This window comes from Ambystoma mexicanum, chromosome 1q (assembly GCF_040938575.1).
Source record: "Ambystoma mexicanum isolate Mex_15411 chromosome 1q, UKY_AmexF1_1, whole genome shotgun sequence".
NCBI lineage: Eukaryota > Metazoa > Chordata > Amphibia > Caudata > Ambystomatidae > Ambystoma > Ambystoma mexicanum.
In genome coordinates this window covers 283,695,994-283,712,928 of record NC_090922.1, presented here as the reverse complement: position 1 = coordinate 283,712,928, position 16,935 = coordinate 283,695,994, and positions in this window count along the sequence as shown.

Below are 16,935 nucleotides of genomic sequence, written 5' to 3'. Positions count from 1 at the left end.
AACGATTATCAGCATGCTAACTTAATGCAGGGGTGGCTCATGCTAACAGTTATTAGCAGAACATAATACAGTGTTCAAATAGGGTAGTAATTTAGCAGCAATAGACTAATTCAAAGTTAATATAGTGGGCAACTAATGCACAACAGTTGTCATTAGACTAACTTAATGTGGCGGTAATTGGTGCTAACAAACATCAGCAGCAGGCTGATCCGAAATTAGAACAATAGACCACCCACTAGGGAAATAGTTATCAGCGGTGGGCTGACTCAAATTTAATTAAGGGGGCAACTGATGCACAACAATTTATCGCCAACAGGCTAATGTGGCTTAGTGTGTGGGCAATTCATGCCTACAAATATTGGCAGGCTCATATAGAGATGATGCAAGGGGTGATACAAAGCAGAAATGGACTTAACATACTTCTGGCAGTGAGCGGTTAACGTGACCCAGGTCACATAGGGTTGAATCAGGATAGATGCTGGTAATCTAGATCAGATGTGCTGGTGGGTTAAGGGAACACCAATTTATCGTACGAGAGTGGAATAGGTGACGTTGACTTGTGGACGTCTTATAGTGTTTGCGTGCTTAACCTGGCCACATTAGACTCACATGAATGTAGTAGGCTCAATATCACATGGCTACAGGGGTCCAAGCGCAGTTGGGAGATACAATGGAGGTGTGTTGGTAGGTGAAGGGCCGCGTGCCTTCGCCTTGCACCGGCTGCGCACGGTCAGCACCGTCAGCTTTATGAATCTGTATGAAGTATGCATATATTGGATTCATTTGTTTTACAAATAACAAATTGCATAGATAGGTTTGTCCAAGATTCTTCTTCAGTGAATTCAACACTAGATAACTTAATGTAGCACCTAATTTTACAAAATAGCTGTTTTGGGAGGCCTAAGATTGGTCACAAGTTAGCCTTGAGGAAAAGTCAGATACTCATCCATCAGCAAGGAAATGCATTAGACCGAATTGCACAAATAGAGACACATGTTTAACTTGAAATACACTGAATAAACTGTGGCAAATACACAGTGGAATATTGAATTCTATGTCTCCCTGATTACTTTACGACTAGGGCTACTGGTTTGCTGTATTTTTATGGATTGCTACCTTTTTGTACTGATGGAAATTAATTGGCTTCCTGTCTGTATTCATGTTCAAAAGCGAAACAAAAATGCAAAAGCATGTGTTCACACGTTGCCAGTCAGGTCTGCCTGACCAATAATATTCAGACTGGTAACCTAGAACATGTAATAATTTAGAGGAAAGAGATGTATTCTCTGCAGAGCCTCTTGACGGCGTGGCAAATGCTTTTAATTCAGCCTTTGTTTAATGCACTGGATTGTGATGTGCAGTCCTTCATCTGCAAATCAGTAGTGATTGAAGAATGGATGGTCGAAGTCACCATTGTCCATCTGGAGTTTGTTACATGCTTGTACTTCTCAAACTTCTTTGCACTAAATTAGCAACGGAAAGCCAACTATTTATGCACTTCAGCTGTTTAATCTGTGCCTCATCCCAAGGCAACATTAAAGGTGAATTGCAAAGTGAAAACTGTGACCATTGTAACCATGGTGATTTCAGGTGTAAAGTGTAGGCAGTTGTTTCTCCGCATTATCTCCTTATTGGAATTCAGCAGTTTACTTTGAATTATCCTGTGCATATTAATTTGAAAATGCAACTTCAAAGTTAAAGCGTTCATGTCAACTTTTGATTTGCAAAAATGTGCAAAAATACTAGTAACATTTTATTTCAGTACAAAAAAATAACACCTGCAGATACATACAGAAGGAAAGAACAAAACATAAATATGGATAAATACAGATGAAAATGTTTAAAAAGAAATACCATAAAACTAGTAACCTTATTTATGACTAGCATACAGTCATGTGACTGGAGTCTTTTTATTCCGTTTATCAATTGATCAAAAGAACTTGCTTCCAATTAGCTTCAACCTTGTTGAATTCTGGCTGGTCAGTAAGTAACTCTGTGCATGACAAATGACATATTTTAACTTCAAGGAGGGCCAGACTATTGAGTGAATAGTTAAGCTGTAATGAAACGTCCATGGACAGAAACCAATAAATAAAATGTATGGTCACTTTATATTCACACGACTTATGTCAAACACGTTTCCCTTTCTGACTTTGCACCAAATCGATTCATGGGGAAGACAAATATAGTTTTGGAGCCGGGTAAGTGTGCCCCACAAAATGAGACTAAACATGACATATTAGTATTCATCCATAATTAATAAAAAAATATCAAATTTAAATAATTTTGTCATTTACATTCTTCAGAGGCATGTAACATGTTTAAAGATGTGGGCTCAATCTGCAATTTGAAAAGCTTGTTTTAATGATGGGAACAATGTACAATTATGGCAAAAATATGGATTTGAGTCAAAATTTGGTACAGGTTTAACATATTTTGGACCAATCAAGAGGGGTATTTTCTCTGAGAGTGTCTGATTCTTAATAGAACCAATGGGATGATTGAGCCAATCAAAAATAATGATGTGAAATGACACTGTATGGGAAAAAGTAGACTCCATTTAAGTTTAAACCCATAGATATTAGAGAGAGCTCTGGGATTCTGGAAGGCCTGCAGTCGTGGATCTCAGCCTGAATGAATGGGTGCTAAAGTGGGATAATACCTTGGGATGATGGGAGAAGCCCTAATGCCTGTCCAGAGGAACCCTAAAGCAGAGTGTGCCCAAAGCAGACATCATTTCCTTAGACAGATTGTAACCCGGGACTGGTGAGACTAATTGACTGTGTATTGTTGAATTGTGCTGTAAGGGGCCATGTTGGTCTTGTGAATTAAATGAAAAACCCAGAAGTGAGATTCACAGCCTAAATCAAATTAGAGTAATGTCCACAAGAGTCCTTTATTAGCAGACCCTAGGAAAGGATGGTGTGGGAATCGAAAGGAGCAACTGTTGGTGGGGGGGGACTGATTTCAAATAGAATGTTGTAGTGTTTCTAGTGTTAAAAGTACCTTGCTTTCTGACCATAACCAAAGCTAAAAAGAGAGATTATCTACATCCAGAATGTATACCAATTTTTTCACAACAGTAGCTAAGTCAAATAACACTGTATTTTCACAGGTGAATTTTGAAACTGGAATTACAAACAGGAGTACAACACTTTTTTATTCACGTTCAACCTGTGGAAGAAATATGCTTTAAAAAAGAGACCTATTGAGGAACCACCGCATCACTACAGCTGGATCAGAGGAAGCGTAGCTAGACCACTTCCATCCTTGGATAATTATGCAAGTTAAAATGAGCATTCACATTTCTCTAATGACATTACATAGAGAGTAGCAGACCCTGTAATAGATATACCCAATCTGTGATATTCCCTTCACAGATTGGGTATATCCGAGACAGGTTTTCCTACTCTCTATGCAATGCCATTAGAGCAATATACCTTCAGCTGTATAGAGCTGTATACCTTCAGAAAACTCATTCTTTATGTATGCTTAACCAAAGCACCCACTAAAACAAAACTTAGTCTGAGTGCTATGCATAACAAGAAACATGCACCACAGACCAGTGTGTTTACAGGTCTGAGAGTTTGGGATTATACATGTATGTATGAGATGCTCCATGTGCAAATATGCAGTGAACAATGTCAATGAGAACCAGGAATTGTTCATTCAGGATCTGATTAACTTCAAGACTAAATTTATAATTTACATAATCATCTGTGTATGAAACAAGCTTCATGTTGTTTCAACAATTAGGGAATTAAGAATCAGAGAGAACATGCACATGTCAATAACATTGGGCTAAAGACTGCCACTACAACACCATTGGGCACTTAACCATCAAATGGATGACAAGGAAAGAATCAAGTTTCTGTGCATAAAGCATATCTTGCAAGATGTCAGTTGTGGTGATTGGGACCTGACTCTTAGACGGGAAGAGGCCATGTTATTTTGCCAACTTCAGAGTACATTACAAGGAGTAAACAAAGAGAATGAGATTCAGGTTTTTCTGTAAGTGAAAACAATAGTTAATTTATAATGTGACCAGACTGTACAATGGAATATCTGACCTCTTAGGTGATTGTCATGTCAGATCCTCTGTCTGAGGTGATGTGCTTGGATGTAAAAGTGAATAGGTAAACATCACACTGGACGTGATCTTTAGTTCAATGATAATTTGATACATTTTGATGTTTAAAACATGTGGCTAATTCAGAATGGTGAAATGAAGACAATGTTCATGAAAATGCATGAGTTGGGAACAGTATAATGCTAATTAGATTACTAATATAGGATGTAGACAGGAAATGGGTAATGGACATAGTTATGTCAAAGGATGGTGTGATAATATGAACTACTAACATGGGGTAGTGTCCATGATGACCTATTGAGATGCTCAACACAATAGATGTCCAAACACAGAGAGTAAGCATCTGCAAGCCTCACAGTATTGACAACTTCACACAATGCAACACACAGTGCGGAAAATAAGATAGAATCAGCCTCCAAAACCATCCAATTTGGTAGGGATAGACAGGTGGAACATTCAACTCATTTATTTAAATTGGAATGCCAGGCACAATCGGTTTATTATTTTAACAGAAATGGCAGACTACAAGGAATACATTTTTTCACAGGTTTTGCACCATAGTATATAGCTATGTGATGCTATCATGATAAGGGTTCAATCAGCCAAAAGCAAGTGCAATGGCCCTCATTACGACAATGGCTGTAAATCGGCAGTAATTCCTCCTGTGCGGTATTACCATTACCACTGTGGTGCATAGCAGAATTTCTGCCATATCACAACACCATTGGCGTGAATGGTAATTCCATCCGGCAGAATCCCTGCCAAAAAAAAACTAGTGTTGGTAAATCTTGCAATAAACAACTGAATTACTCTTACCGCCAGGCAATTCAGAGGAAATTCCGTCAGCAGAAATGTGGCATCGCGTGAAAAGGAAGCACTGTGGTGGCCATTTTGAAAAAAGAAATCAGTTCAAAATCAGGTTGTAGGAGTGCCATCCAGCTTCAGAGATCACAAAAATCATGTCTCTAGGGAAGGTCAAGGCTAGCGTCCTCGATATGCAGATGCACAAACCAACATTCAACGAGCAGGAGCTCACTCTACTTGTGGAACTGGTGGGGGCACACTCCAATGAAATTTATGGGGCCCAACATCGAAAAAGACAACCCAGCAGCACAAATATACCATCTGGGCAGAAATCTGGGATAAGGTGGTGGCTGTAGGCCACATCCCATGTGATGCTGAGGACATAAAGAGGTGGAACAACTTCAAGTCCAGAGTCTGCAGCCTCATCACAAACCACCACAGGGAGATGGCTGCCTCTGGTGGAGGAACTGTTGAACTTATACAGCTAACGCCATGGGAGGAGATGGTCAGTGGCATCCTCCACATGGTGGGCCTCGAGGTTGTAGGCTCTGCTGAGGTTGGAGCCAGCAGCCAGGGAGAACCTCGTAAGTCCCTGAGTGAATGGGTTCCATGTGATAATGTTGTCATGAAAAAGTCACCAAAATTATTTTTTCAAAACGTCTTGGAGGGGTATCATTATATATTACTGTGTCCAATCCTAGAATATTTGGGGAAAATATTTAATTCTCTGGAGGGTGCATTTTTAGGGGAATGTTGCCACATGGCGGCCATTTTCATGGCAACATTATCACTGAATACGAATGATGATGGGTCCATTGTAGAACAACCATGATGGCATGTACACATACACATACTGCCATGCATACATGTGACGTCAACCCCGACAATACATGACCCATTCATCCGTCTCTGCAGGCAGTAACAACATGAGTCATTCAAGCCATGATTCCTCGTACATACCAACCAAGCAGGATGACGAGGGCATGCCATAGGCAAATACCACAATTGAACTGCAAGTAACAAGGACTGACGCACATCTGCAGTGCACATCAAAACCTCACCTTGCCCACACCAGTTCTCCATGCCCAGACACCACAGCAAATATGGCACCAAACATGTAGCGCATGTCCAGAAAACAACACCACTGGATGTGTGTCTCAGACTAACACCCACTGCAACTGACCAACAGCTGTATGGGCCATATGATGACAATGATGTCCAACCTCATGTCAATACGATCCCACCACACTAGCAGGTCACCCATCAGTTGATATCAATGCAAGATAACCAAGCGACAACCGTCTTGCCCTACACGTTTGTTTTGTTTATTTTATTATTTGTATTGCACACCAAACCCGTGGGTATCTAGGCTTAGAGCATAATATAACTTACAGCTTAGTTACACATTATAGTAAAACAGTACATATGATTTATACAGAAGAATCCCAATGTAGAAGCAGAGATCAAATGGCAGCAGGGGCATTGCATGGTTAGAGATACTGACATATACAATGACATATACAGTACATCTACAATGGATAAGCGTATATACCTAGTGATATAAATATCATGGGCAAGTAGATACTAACTACATTATTTACTAAATTATTTACAAAATGATAGAAGAGGTCAGTTCTTGGAGTCAAGGAGCAGGCCTTATTTGTCAGAGTCTTTGAACCATCTTATAAGGTTCTGTCAGAAGTTTTGGTAGAATTAAACTGCTCTCAGTGGAGAGGATAAGGAGTTCCAAAATTGGGCTGCCTTGACTGGGAAGCTACTGCCCCCAACACTAGACAGCTTGAATCTTGGGACTAAGTGGCAATTAGTGTTGGATAATCTAGTAGATCTCGTAGAGGAGTTCCTAGAGAGTCTTTCTGTCAAATAACAAGGTGCACTATTGTTCAGCCATTGTATATGTAAGTGAAGCAACTTTTAGCTTAATTTTGTCATGTATTGAGAGCCAGTTATTAGATCTTCGAATTCCGGAGATATGGTCTCTCCTAGCAATTCCAAGTGGATTTTCTTAATGGTTTGTTTATTAGAACCTATGTACAGCACATTACAATAGTCTTACTTTGACAATATGAGCGTTCTGGCCAGGGTAATGCAACTGTTGTTGGACAAGAAGGGTTTACCTGCTCAAATCAATGTACAAGTGTATGCCGTAGCCAAGGTCATGGCATTGACTTGCTTATTGAAGGATAGGGTAGAGTCCAGGTAAAAACCTGAGGTTTTTACCTCCTTGGCGACTGTGATGATGTTGTTGTCGATGTTGAAGGCAGAGTATTTAGGACTCCATTTTTTAAGGGCTGAAGTCGTGCCCAGGATAATGATCTCAGTCTTATTATCATTCAGGCATAGCCTATGGGTGGCCATCCATGCCAGGATGATGAGGTACACCCTATTCACCAAGGCCAAATCCTTTTCATAATCCCCAGTAAGTGGTAGGAGGATCTGAGTATCATCTGCATAATTAGTGTAGGTGATACCAAGATGATCCAGATCATTGAAAAGGGGCTTCATGAAGATATTGTATAGAGTGGGTGAGACACAGGATCCCTGAGGTACTCCACAAGTGATGGGGATGGAGTCTGCAGCTGCAGTGGGGGAAACAATTCTCATTGTCTGATTGCTTATAAAAGCTTGTATCCTTGCTATGGCTTCTGTTGAGAAGTGGGCTGCCAAGTCCAGGTGCCTACCTAAGACCTTGTGGTCCACAAGGTGGAATGCAGCCGATAGGTCCAGGAGGAGAAGAAGGGCTGATTTCCCTTTATCCCTAAGTTCGTCAATCTGTGCTTTCAAACCTTTTGGAGCTGTTTCAGTCCCATGCTGTGGCCGAAAACCAGACTGGCGTTAACCTAGTAAAAGGTTGGATTCTAGGTGTTTTTGTATTTGTGAGTAGGCCATCTTGTCTATGATTTTCAGAAGAAAAGGCACTGTAGTAATGTGTCGATAATTGGTAGCTATAGATGGGTCTAGGGACTGTTTTTTAAGTAGTGGAATCACCCAAGATTCTTTAGGTTGGATGGGATAATGCCTGAAGAAAATGGGGCATTGATGAGTTTTGTGATGAAGGGGGCCAGGTCTCTGGCTGCATCCTTTATTAGTTAGTCAGGGCATTGATCACCCTGACAGTTCGAAGGTTTAAGTGATGAAATGATGTTTTCAGTTTCCAGTGTAGTGACTTTAGAGAACTTAAAGCGAGGGGGATCAGCAGTGTTAATAGGTGGTGCAGGGGTGATTTTGGGGGGAGTGGTGCCAGTTAGTGAAGTTTTATGCTTGGCAATTTTTATTTGTAGGGTCGTAACATTATTGGCTAGTGCTTGCTGTATGTTGGAGCACCAAGGTTTATCTTTTATGCATTGTCCGGTACTGGCACAGGGGCTTCTAGCTCTTTCAAAATACCAAAAAGATTTAGCTTGTGATATTCTGGAACTGTAGGTTTCGCATTTAGCTAAAATAATTTCACTTTTATAGAGAGCGGTTATAGTGCTATGCTTAGTCTTGTTTTACTCAGATGCTTGTAGTCTCCAGGATGCCTCACATTGTCTTTTTTTTATTCGTAGTGTTTTCAGGTAAGGTGTGTACCATGAGTTGAGGTGTGCTTTGGGTTTGCTGTGCCTCATTTTAAGTGGCGCTATTGAGTCAAGTGAAGTGTCCATAGCTTGATTATATTCCTTAACCTGTGCATCAGGCCCTAGATTTTCGGGAAGTGCATTGAGTGTAGGGAGGATGAGGGGGAGTAAATTGTCATAGATAATGTTCTTTTTGTTCCTTGTGCGTATGGGAGGAGCAATCGATATGGAATTTGAGATAGGTTTTATGGTTTGTAGGGCAAAGATTACAAGGTGGTGGTCAGTCCAGATCTGGGGGGATATGGATGAGACTGAGGGATTGCAGTTAAGATCTGCCACCCAGTCGAGTGTTCTACCTTTATTGTGGGTAGGGTGGAGCACTCTCTGGGTAAAGCCTGGTTCAGTTAAGGTGTTAGTCACGCTAGATGCATGTGTGTCTTTGAGGTCATTCAAGCCTAGATTCAAGTACCCTAAAAGGAGAACTTGAGAGGTGTTTTTTCAGATTGTTAGACAAATTTTGGATATATCTTCCTCAAAGGTGCCGATATGGCCCGGAGGTCTGTATATCAGATGGATCGTGAGAGTCTGGGAGTTGTTGATGGTAATCTTAGCTGTGAGATTTTCACATGATTTGATATCGAGGGGTGGAGCTAGTCTAATTGGTAAATTGGCTTTAGCAATAAGGGCAATACCACCTCCATGATCTTAATATAGTGCAGCCGTTGGGGATGGCCAATGAAAGGGCTGGGCCTGCAGCGGCATGTAGCCATGATTCGGTGATCGCTGGGAAGTCAAGGTTTTCTGACTGGATAATGTCAGATATCTTGGTTGCATGTGCGACCAGAGATCTAGCGTTTATTAGAGCGCCCTTAAAGTCTGGGTTGGTGGATGCTGGAGAGAGGGAGATTTCTATGCTTTGGAACTTGGGAGCGGTGTGATTGAATGACGTATATACTGGCAGAGGGCTGTGGTTGCATTTTCCTCTGATATTGGAGGTTTTGGAATCTAAGTTAGTTGTCCTACTATTCTGACTGGCAAGAGTTCTTGCTAGGGGTTCATACAATTTGGCTAGTCTTGCGCAGAGTCTTTCATTTCTAGCAATAGTGTTACAAGGTTGGGAATCATACATGTGCACACGTGACCTGGTAGGTCAATGATGCAAAGGACTGCATGCTCCAAGGAAGGCAGGGCCCTCACTCCGACAATATTCATGCACATCAATCAATGCAGTAGACTGCAATACTGCCAGTCACATGACGCATGCTCCCTGGAGGCCTACCACCCTGTCACCCCATATTACAAGTGACAGTACATGTCGACTCATCAAGGACATTTTTCATCAATTCGTTGATGCACATTTTCATGTCTCCCAACATGTACACAAGACACCCAGGAATCCTCAGAATGTGCCTGTACCTCAAAATCACCAGCACACAAAAGGGGCCACAAAGGTCACAGGTCATGCCTCGGCTAGGAGTTGGAGTGTACCCCCCAAGACGAGGTCTCAGCCAACACGTGCCATCCACCTCCAACTCCAATGGCACGATAGACACAATTGAAAGTCCTACGTAAGACAATATTGAGCCTGCATCTCCACCTGCAACAGGGACACCCCCCACCACTGCTGAGGACACAGAAGAACCACACACTGCTCTGAGTGGTGACAACAACGAGCCATGTGACAATCTCACTGCATCCACTGCCAACAAGCTATCAGTCATCCTCACCCACCTCCGGGCCACCACATTCACTTGTGAAGCATTTTTCATCCAAGTAGTCCCCCCTGCACAGCCCCTTGTCCATGCTGTCCTCCCCTTTACCCTTGTCTTCTGGCAGTACACTCCAATTCCAGCAGGACAACTCCTCAGATGACCTGGCAGAGCAACCTCACTGTGCATCCGACGATGTGGGTCTGGGCCAATGACAATCTTCTCAGCGAGTGCCGAGTCTCACATTGCAGGCAATTTGGGTTCGTCTGGAGAGAATAGAGAAAGGACAGGCAGACATGTGTCCAATTGTACGAGAGCAATTTGGCCATTCAGAGACCAGGCATGATATCATCCAGGGAGCTGCAAGGCAGGTGTCCAGACCCATCGATCAGCTCTGCCAGAGTACTCTGCAAAGCAACGTCAGCAACAGCCTTATCAGCCAGATGGTAAAGGAGCTAGTGGAACCGATCTAGGCCTCACATGAGACCATGGCAAGGCAAATCAATGTGACAATGGAACACCTCAGGGCAGTGAAGAAGGCAGGTCAGTGTCTGCCACCCTTACTGAGGGGTTGTGGCCAGTACACCACCCAGGCACTCACAGTACTGCATGTCCCATGCCCCCCTGCCTGTGCAAAAAGGGGACACAAGGTAGCACAAGTGTGCAGCAGATAGGACAGACTGTTGGTGTGGGGTGGGTGATTGAGTTGAGCGTCAGGGTGCGCGGCAGGTGATTGAGTTGGAGGTCAGTGTTTGGGATGGGTGATTAAATTGCGGGTCAGGGTTAGGTAATCTGAAAATTAAACACTGTTAAGTCATGATTATGTGTACAGTGTTTATTCTGTGGTGTCAGTACATGTTCATTCAGTGAATCTACAGTGATGTCTGAGGTCTCTATGTGCCAAGTCAGAAATAAGTACCAATCACCCTTCTCTCAACTCCCCGCGTATGTCCTGAGGTGCCCTGTATTCACCTCCAATGTCTTCCTCGTCTGAGCGAGGGGGCAAAGACCCTCATCTGGAGGCATTTCTATGTTCCTTCATATGCACATGTTGTGCAACAAAAGCACATATGACTCCAATTTTACCAACTTATTTAGGGCTGTACATGAGGGCACCACCTGTGTGGTGGAGGGACCTGAATATGGCTTTCATTAAACTGAGGGTGCGCTAAATGAATGAACTGGTCCTCCATTCAGCCTCATTATAGGCTCTCTCCTGTGGTGTACCAGGGTTGCTCAGTGGTATCACCAGTCATGGTAAATGCAGATAGCCTGCATCACCTACAGAAAATATATGGACAGTGGGAGACATGGCAGTTTGTGGGTTGGGTTACATGTATATGGGCCTGATGTGATGTTATGAACACATTTTTTTGAATATGCACAGTGAAGTCCATACCCTGAAGATGGTTCTATGAACCGAAACGCGTTGGTCATTTGTTGACACCTAAAAAGGGACTTCATTTGGAAGTTTATGTTAATTGAATTTATGGATTATAGTGCTTTGAAGTGATAAATTCATAGAGACCTGCAACGGATTTGCACAACACCAGTGGTTGAATGCCACTGTTTAGGTTCCTAGGGTTTCTTGTACTGTATTTAATATGGATAAATATGTGCTCTATCTGTGAATAGAGGACACTGTGTGAATTTTATTTGTTTGTTTACTTCGCATAACTTGTTGGACTTGCAAGATTAAAATCCAAAGGTATCTCTATAATCTAGGTTCTGATTTATCTACACATTCGACATTTGATGTTTTAAGTTTGATGTTTGTTGCCAATGTGAAACTGCCTAATCATTATTTGAGTTATGTTTTGAAGTTAATAAGGTAGCTTGTACCTAAATACTCGCCTTCACGGCGTAAAACCTTTTGGTGACATAGTAATTTGTTTATAGGGATTTTTTCCCCTTGGAGTGCATTTGGGCTTGCTGCGTAGCAATGCACAGCCCTGGTTCTGCTTGATGTGATGTTGGCCCATGTGTGCACATCTGTGCATGTGGATGGCACACCTTACTTACAATGCTGTAATAGTACACTTCCAATCATTCACAGTGGATAAGACATCATTCATTGTGTATTTGTCTATGTGCTGACATCAGCCATGCAGTTGTCACTACTGAGATGGTGGTAGGCCATGCACCACCCTATGACCATGCTTTGTCAGGGAATGGCATTGACGGTTGCCTTGATTGCATTCTGCTTCCTTGCATGCCAGGATGTCCTGTGTAGTTATCTGAGTTCAATATGTGTACTGGGGTAAGTCAATCATGGCTCATCACTTGTTCAGTGCTTCCTTGCATTGGGACTTGTAGTTGTGTCACATTACTCTCATTCTGTTACCCATATGAGTCACAGTGATATGTCTTAGATTGACCACTACTTACCCACAAGCCCTATAAACTGTCCTTTGTGTATGTCCATATACGCTGGTAGGGTTCTGTTCCTCAGGGTCATGGCATTATCTTTGGCTCCGGGGTATAGGATACAGCACTGGTTGATTGTGAGGTCTGCATCATGTGTCATTTGAACATTCATGGAATGGAATGGAATGGTACTGTTTCCTGTTCTGGTATGCCTGCTCCATTTCAATTCAATGCTGCTATTGTGTTGAGGAAATGGCTAATGGTGTAGAAATGTATCTTTGTTGTGTGCATCTGCACCTGGGGGATGGGCATGGAGATGTGTTGATGAGCATTCCTCAAGAGCGTGTCCAGGACGTGTTCCATCACCTTTGAGAATGTTGGCTGGAATATCCCATGCAGAGTCTCTGTGCACTGGAATCCACCCATGGGACAGTGTAGGACAGACACAAGCTTAAAGCAGGGGGCAGTTCTGATTGCAATGACACTCTGGAGACCCGCATGGATCAGGGTGAGCTGGTCTGTAAGGGAGGGTTGGTCAAAACGATAGAGTGTCAGTAATTGGTTTTCTGTCGTTGTCTATGCAAATGGGCGTAATTAGCACTGATTTTCTTGAAATCATGATTCGGCATATTGGTAAAGGGGGCAGTAACAGATTTACCGCCAACTTTACCACTTAATGCTATACTTGTAACAATGCCAAATATCCCCATTACTGTGGCATATACTTGAATTACATGTTTGTTGAATACTGAACGGTGATGTCATAATTTTTACACTGCTGTGAAGTACTATGTATAAATACATTTTTTCAAAATGGTGGCAGCGACCAATACATACGAAATGCCACCGCCAGTTGAAAAAAAACATACTGCAATTGAAGATGAGGAACCACACTACCGACCTTAGGTATTTAGATTAATACTAAATACACTAAGGCAAATCAAGCCCAATTATGCATATCCTTTACAAGTTGTTTTTTGAAGTATCGTAATATCCCAGAGACTTTCAAAGTGCTGGGTGGAAAATGTACCAGAAACACGATCGGTTTAACTTAACGCAATATTTGACCAAAAATGGACAGCTAACATTCAAACTTCATGACACCATGGGGTAACTTCATATTATCCTTTAAGAAGGAGAAGGGTCTCCAACAACAGGGGTCACATTTAACAATCCTCATTAGATGAAAAAAGCTTAGGTGGAGAATGTACGGATGCTCAATTGGGCTGAGTTTAGGGTGGTTTTATACTTATGAGATGACTTTCATCCTACACATAGGTTACACTAACTGGTTCAGTACAGGTGGATTTCATGTTTTGTTTTATGCAACGTATGTATCATGGGTGCACCAAGTGTAATTTCCATCCTTTACATGGGTTGTATTAACTATTTCAGTATAGGTGAATTGTTGTCTTTTGTTTTATTTAACATAGGTAATATGGGCACACCATGTGTCATTTTCTCAACTGGATGTTTTTATTCTTTTCTTTTGATGCTCTCTCACATGTGGATCAACAATTACCAAAAAAAAATGTTTGAAATGTGTTAATAAGGGTTGACAATTGTAGACTAGGAAACATTTGCAGTTGCACCAGTGGGTTGAAGTTGTCAAAAGCATTAGTGCATAGGCATACAGGTTCTAGTCACATGTTGCTAAGAAATACTTTTGAAAAATAAACTCAATGATTATGGTCTAATTGATTTTTTTCTCTTTTTGACATAAATAACAACTATGCGTGGGCTGGGGGAGATATCCGCATTGTTTTTTTTTTTATATATGTGCCAACTTTAAATAGACCAATATTCTATGTGCTCTAGAAATAAAGCGCAGCATCCCGAAACCAAAGCCTATGGATTCTTAAAGCAACCCACCATAGAAAATATCACATATGTATATGATAATATTACTTAAATGTGGAAATGTGTTTTGAAGCCATATGTATATGTTTGGTGTTGACTTTATTGTGATATATTTCTCTGATAGAAACACTTGTCATTGATGTTGGAGAAATGAAGACCTTTTAAGTATTGTATCATTCAATAATGATGGAGTGAATTGACTATTGTTCATGGAAATCTTTAACTCGCACTGGCCGATAAGCGGCAAGGTTACAGTTGAATTTCATATTGCGGTCTAAAAATAGGTGTGTGTATATTTTTAGATTTCATTTATATGAATCATTGCAAGTGTTTTAAAAAATGAGTGAGATCCTTCAAGGCAGGCCATTTTTAAGTAGGGCAGGCTGGCTGTAAACTGCATAACGTTGCTGAGGATTTACCCAGCAGAAGGTTAGGGACCACTTTTGGTCTTGATGTATTATTTTAATTCAAACAACACAATAATTCCAACCACAGCCTTTTTCTGGTTCTAGAAGTTTGGGGTGAGATGTTTGCAAAACAGTGTGTCAAATCTGGGGATGTATGCTTAGCAGATTTCAAAATTATATTAATACAATATCTGACAGCTATTCATGGGCACAAATAATTACATTAATATTCATATTATTATCATTATTATTATTACTAGTAGTAGTATTAGTATTATTATTATTTAATTGGATGTAACTGTAAAGTTTTCTGTTTGGCAATAACCCCTTTAAGGTTCTGCTCTGCCATAAAATCTTAAACAACACAATCTGCAACCAATATTTCATCAGGTTGTGCTCTGGGAATACAAGTATAATATTGTTGATGATTTCCCCAGCATGAAGTTAGGTGACCGCCTTTGGTTTTGATTTATTATTTTAATAAAAACAAAACAATAATCCCAACCACATCCTGTTTTTTGTTCTAGTTTTTAATGCGTATGCGGCCAATCTGGTCAATTTGTCCCTTTTCTTCAGAGGGGATGAAAGGGGCCCTTAGGGGTCCCTCGCGGTATGGAAACAAGGCAATAACCATACAAGAAAGGATGCGCCAGACACGAGGTTCAAATTCCCAATGCTAGGGTTTATTGCAAGCAAAATAGTCCCAATTGGCCAACTGTGGTGTCACGCCCCACGATGTGTATTCTCTAGACCTCGAGGGACGCAAGAGAGTGAATTACATACATCAGTTACATATATACAAAATGCATATCATACAATCAGCTATGTCATGTTTAACACCCCCCTTTTCTTGAGTTTCTTTGAACTCGGGATGATGATGGACATGTCCGACGAGTATGACAATTATGATACTTTCGATGTCTATTCTAGTAACAATGTGCAATTTAGAAACTGCGGAGGCATCTTCTAGTTGTTGAACAGAACACGGTGCTTCTGTTCTTGGAAGCAAGCTGCACACGGGGGAAGAGTCACATTCCAAGCTTTGCTATCTATGAGGTGCTATTCATGTCCTGGGAGCCGACACGCTCTAAAGGGTTTTGTGAAGGGGGGCCGTAAGAAGAGCATAATTCAAGCCTTTAGCTGCTTTATTCTAACATATTCTACCACAGTACGAGACTGGCTGGCAGCTGTGAAATGATTAAATGCCCTCCAGCTCTCCCTCAAGGCTACAGAGAGGGAGCGTGGGCAATCCTTTCTGGGCTGCTTATGAGGAGTTTCAACGAACTCCTCAGTACCGCGGCCTTGCCCTTTCATATTCAGACAACAATGTTAACAGTTGAGCAGAGTAAGCAGAATTCGCAAGAATTGCAAGCTGCAAAGCAGTTTAGACAGAAAGCAATGAGCAATGGTTAACAAGCAAAATGGCGATTCTTGTTATGTTTAAAATGGCCGCTTGTTGGTCAAGCATAGCAGTCTGTATTTCTAAAATTCTGTGCATAAAACAGTTGGCCTTCGGCCATCAAGATACGTCTCTCATCCAAATGAAGGGTATTCATTTTTCCAGATTGACAGGGAGTCAACGCCTGTGAGGCTAGAGAGGAGATCCAAGGGGTGTGGGTATGTGGGACATAACTGGGAGTGAGTCCCCTCTAGGGGGCAAGGACTCTCAGTCTGACAAAGACCTCCCCAACTGGACTACATTGTCCCCCTACATGGGAGTTGGAAAAACTGTTGTTCTCATGTTTGAATACAACTATCAGTGATCCTCCTTCCACCTCATTGGCTTCAGGTAATGAAGGGTTTCATCAGAGTGCCAGCATAGAGGAAGAAGGACACACCCTTTTTGTTTGTGATGACGTACTTAAATATAGTAAGAACTGTGAAAGGAGAGGGATCTCTTATGCAGAAAGGATAGTGATTCCTACACAAAGGCGAGCCTCTGTGAAGGAGACATCTCGGAGGGGGCGGAACCACACTAGACAGGGGAGCCAGCAGTAGAATGGAAAGCAAGCCTTACGATATCCGGATGCTGAAAGGCTGGCGTCCCGTCTGACCAAGAAGCTAGGGTCGGGAGAATATGCAGAGATGGAGAAGCACCCGTTTCCTCTGGTGGTGTGACCATC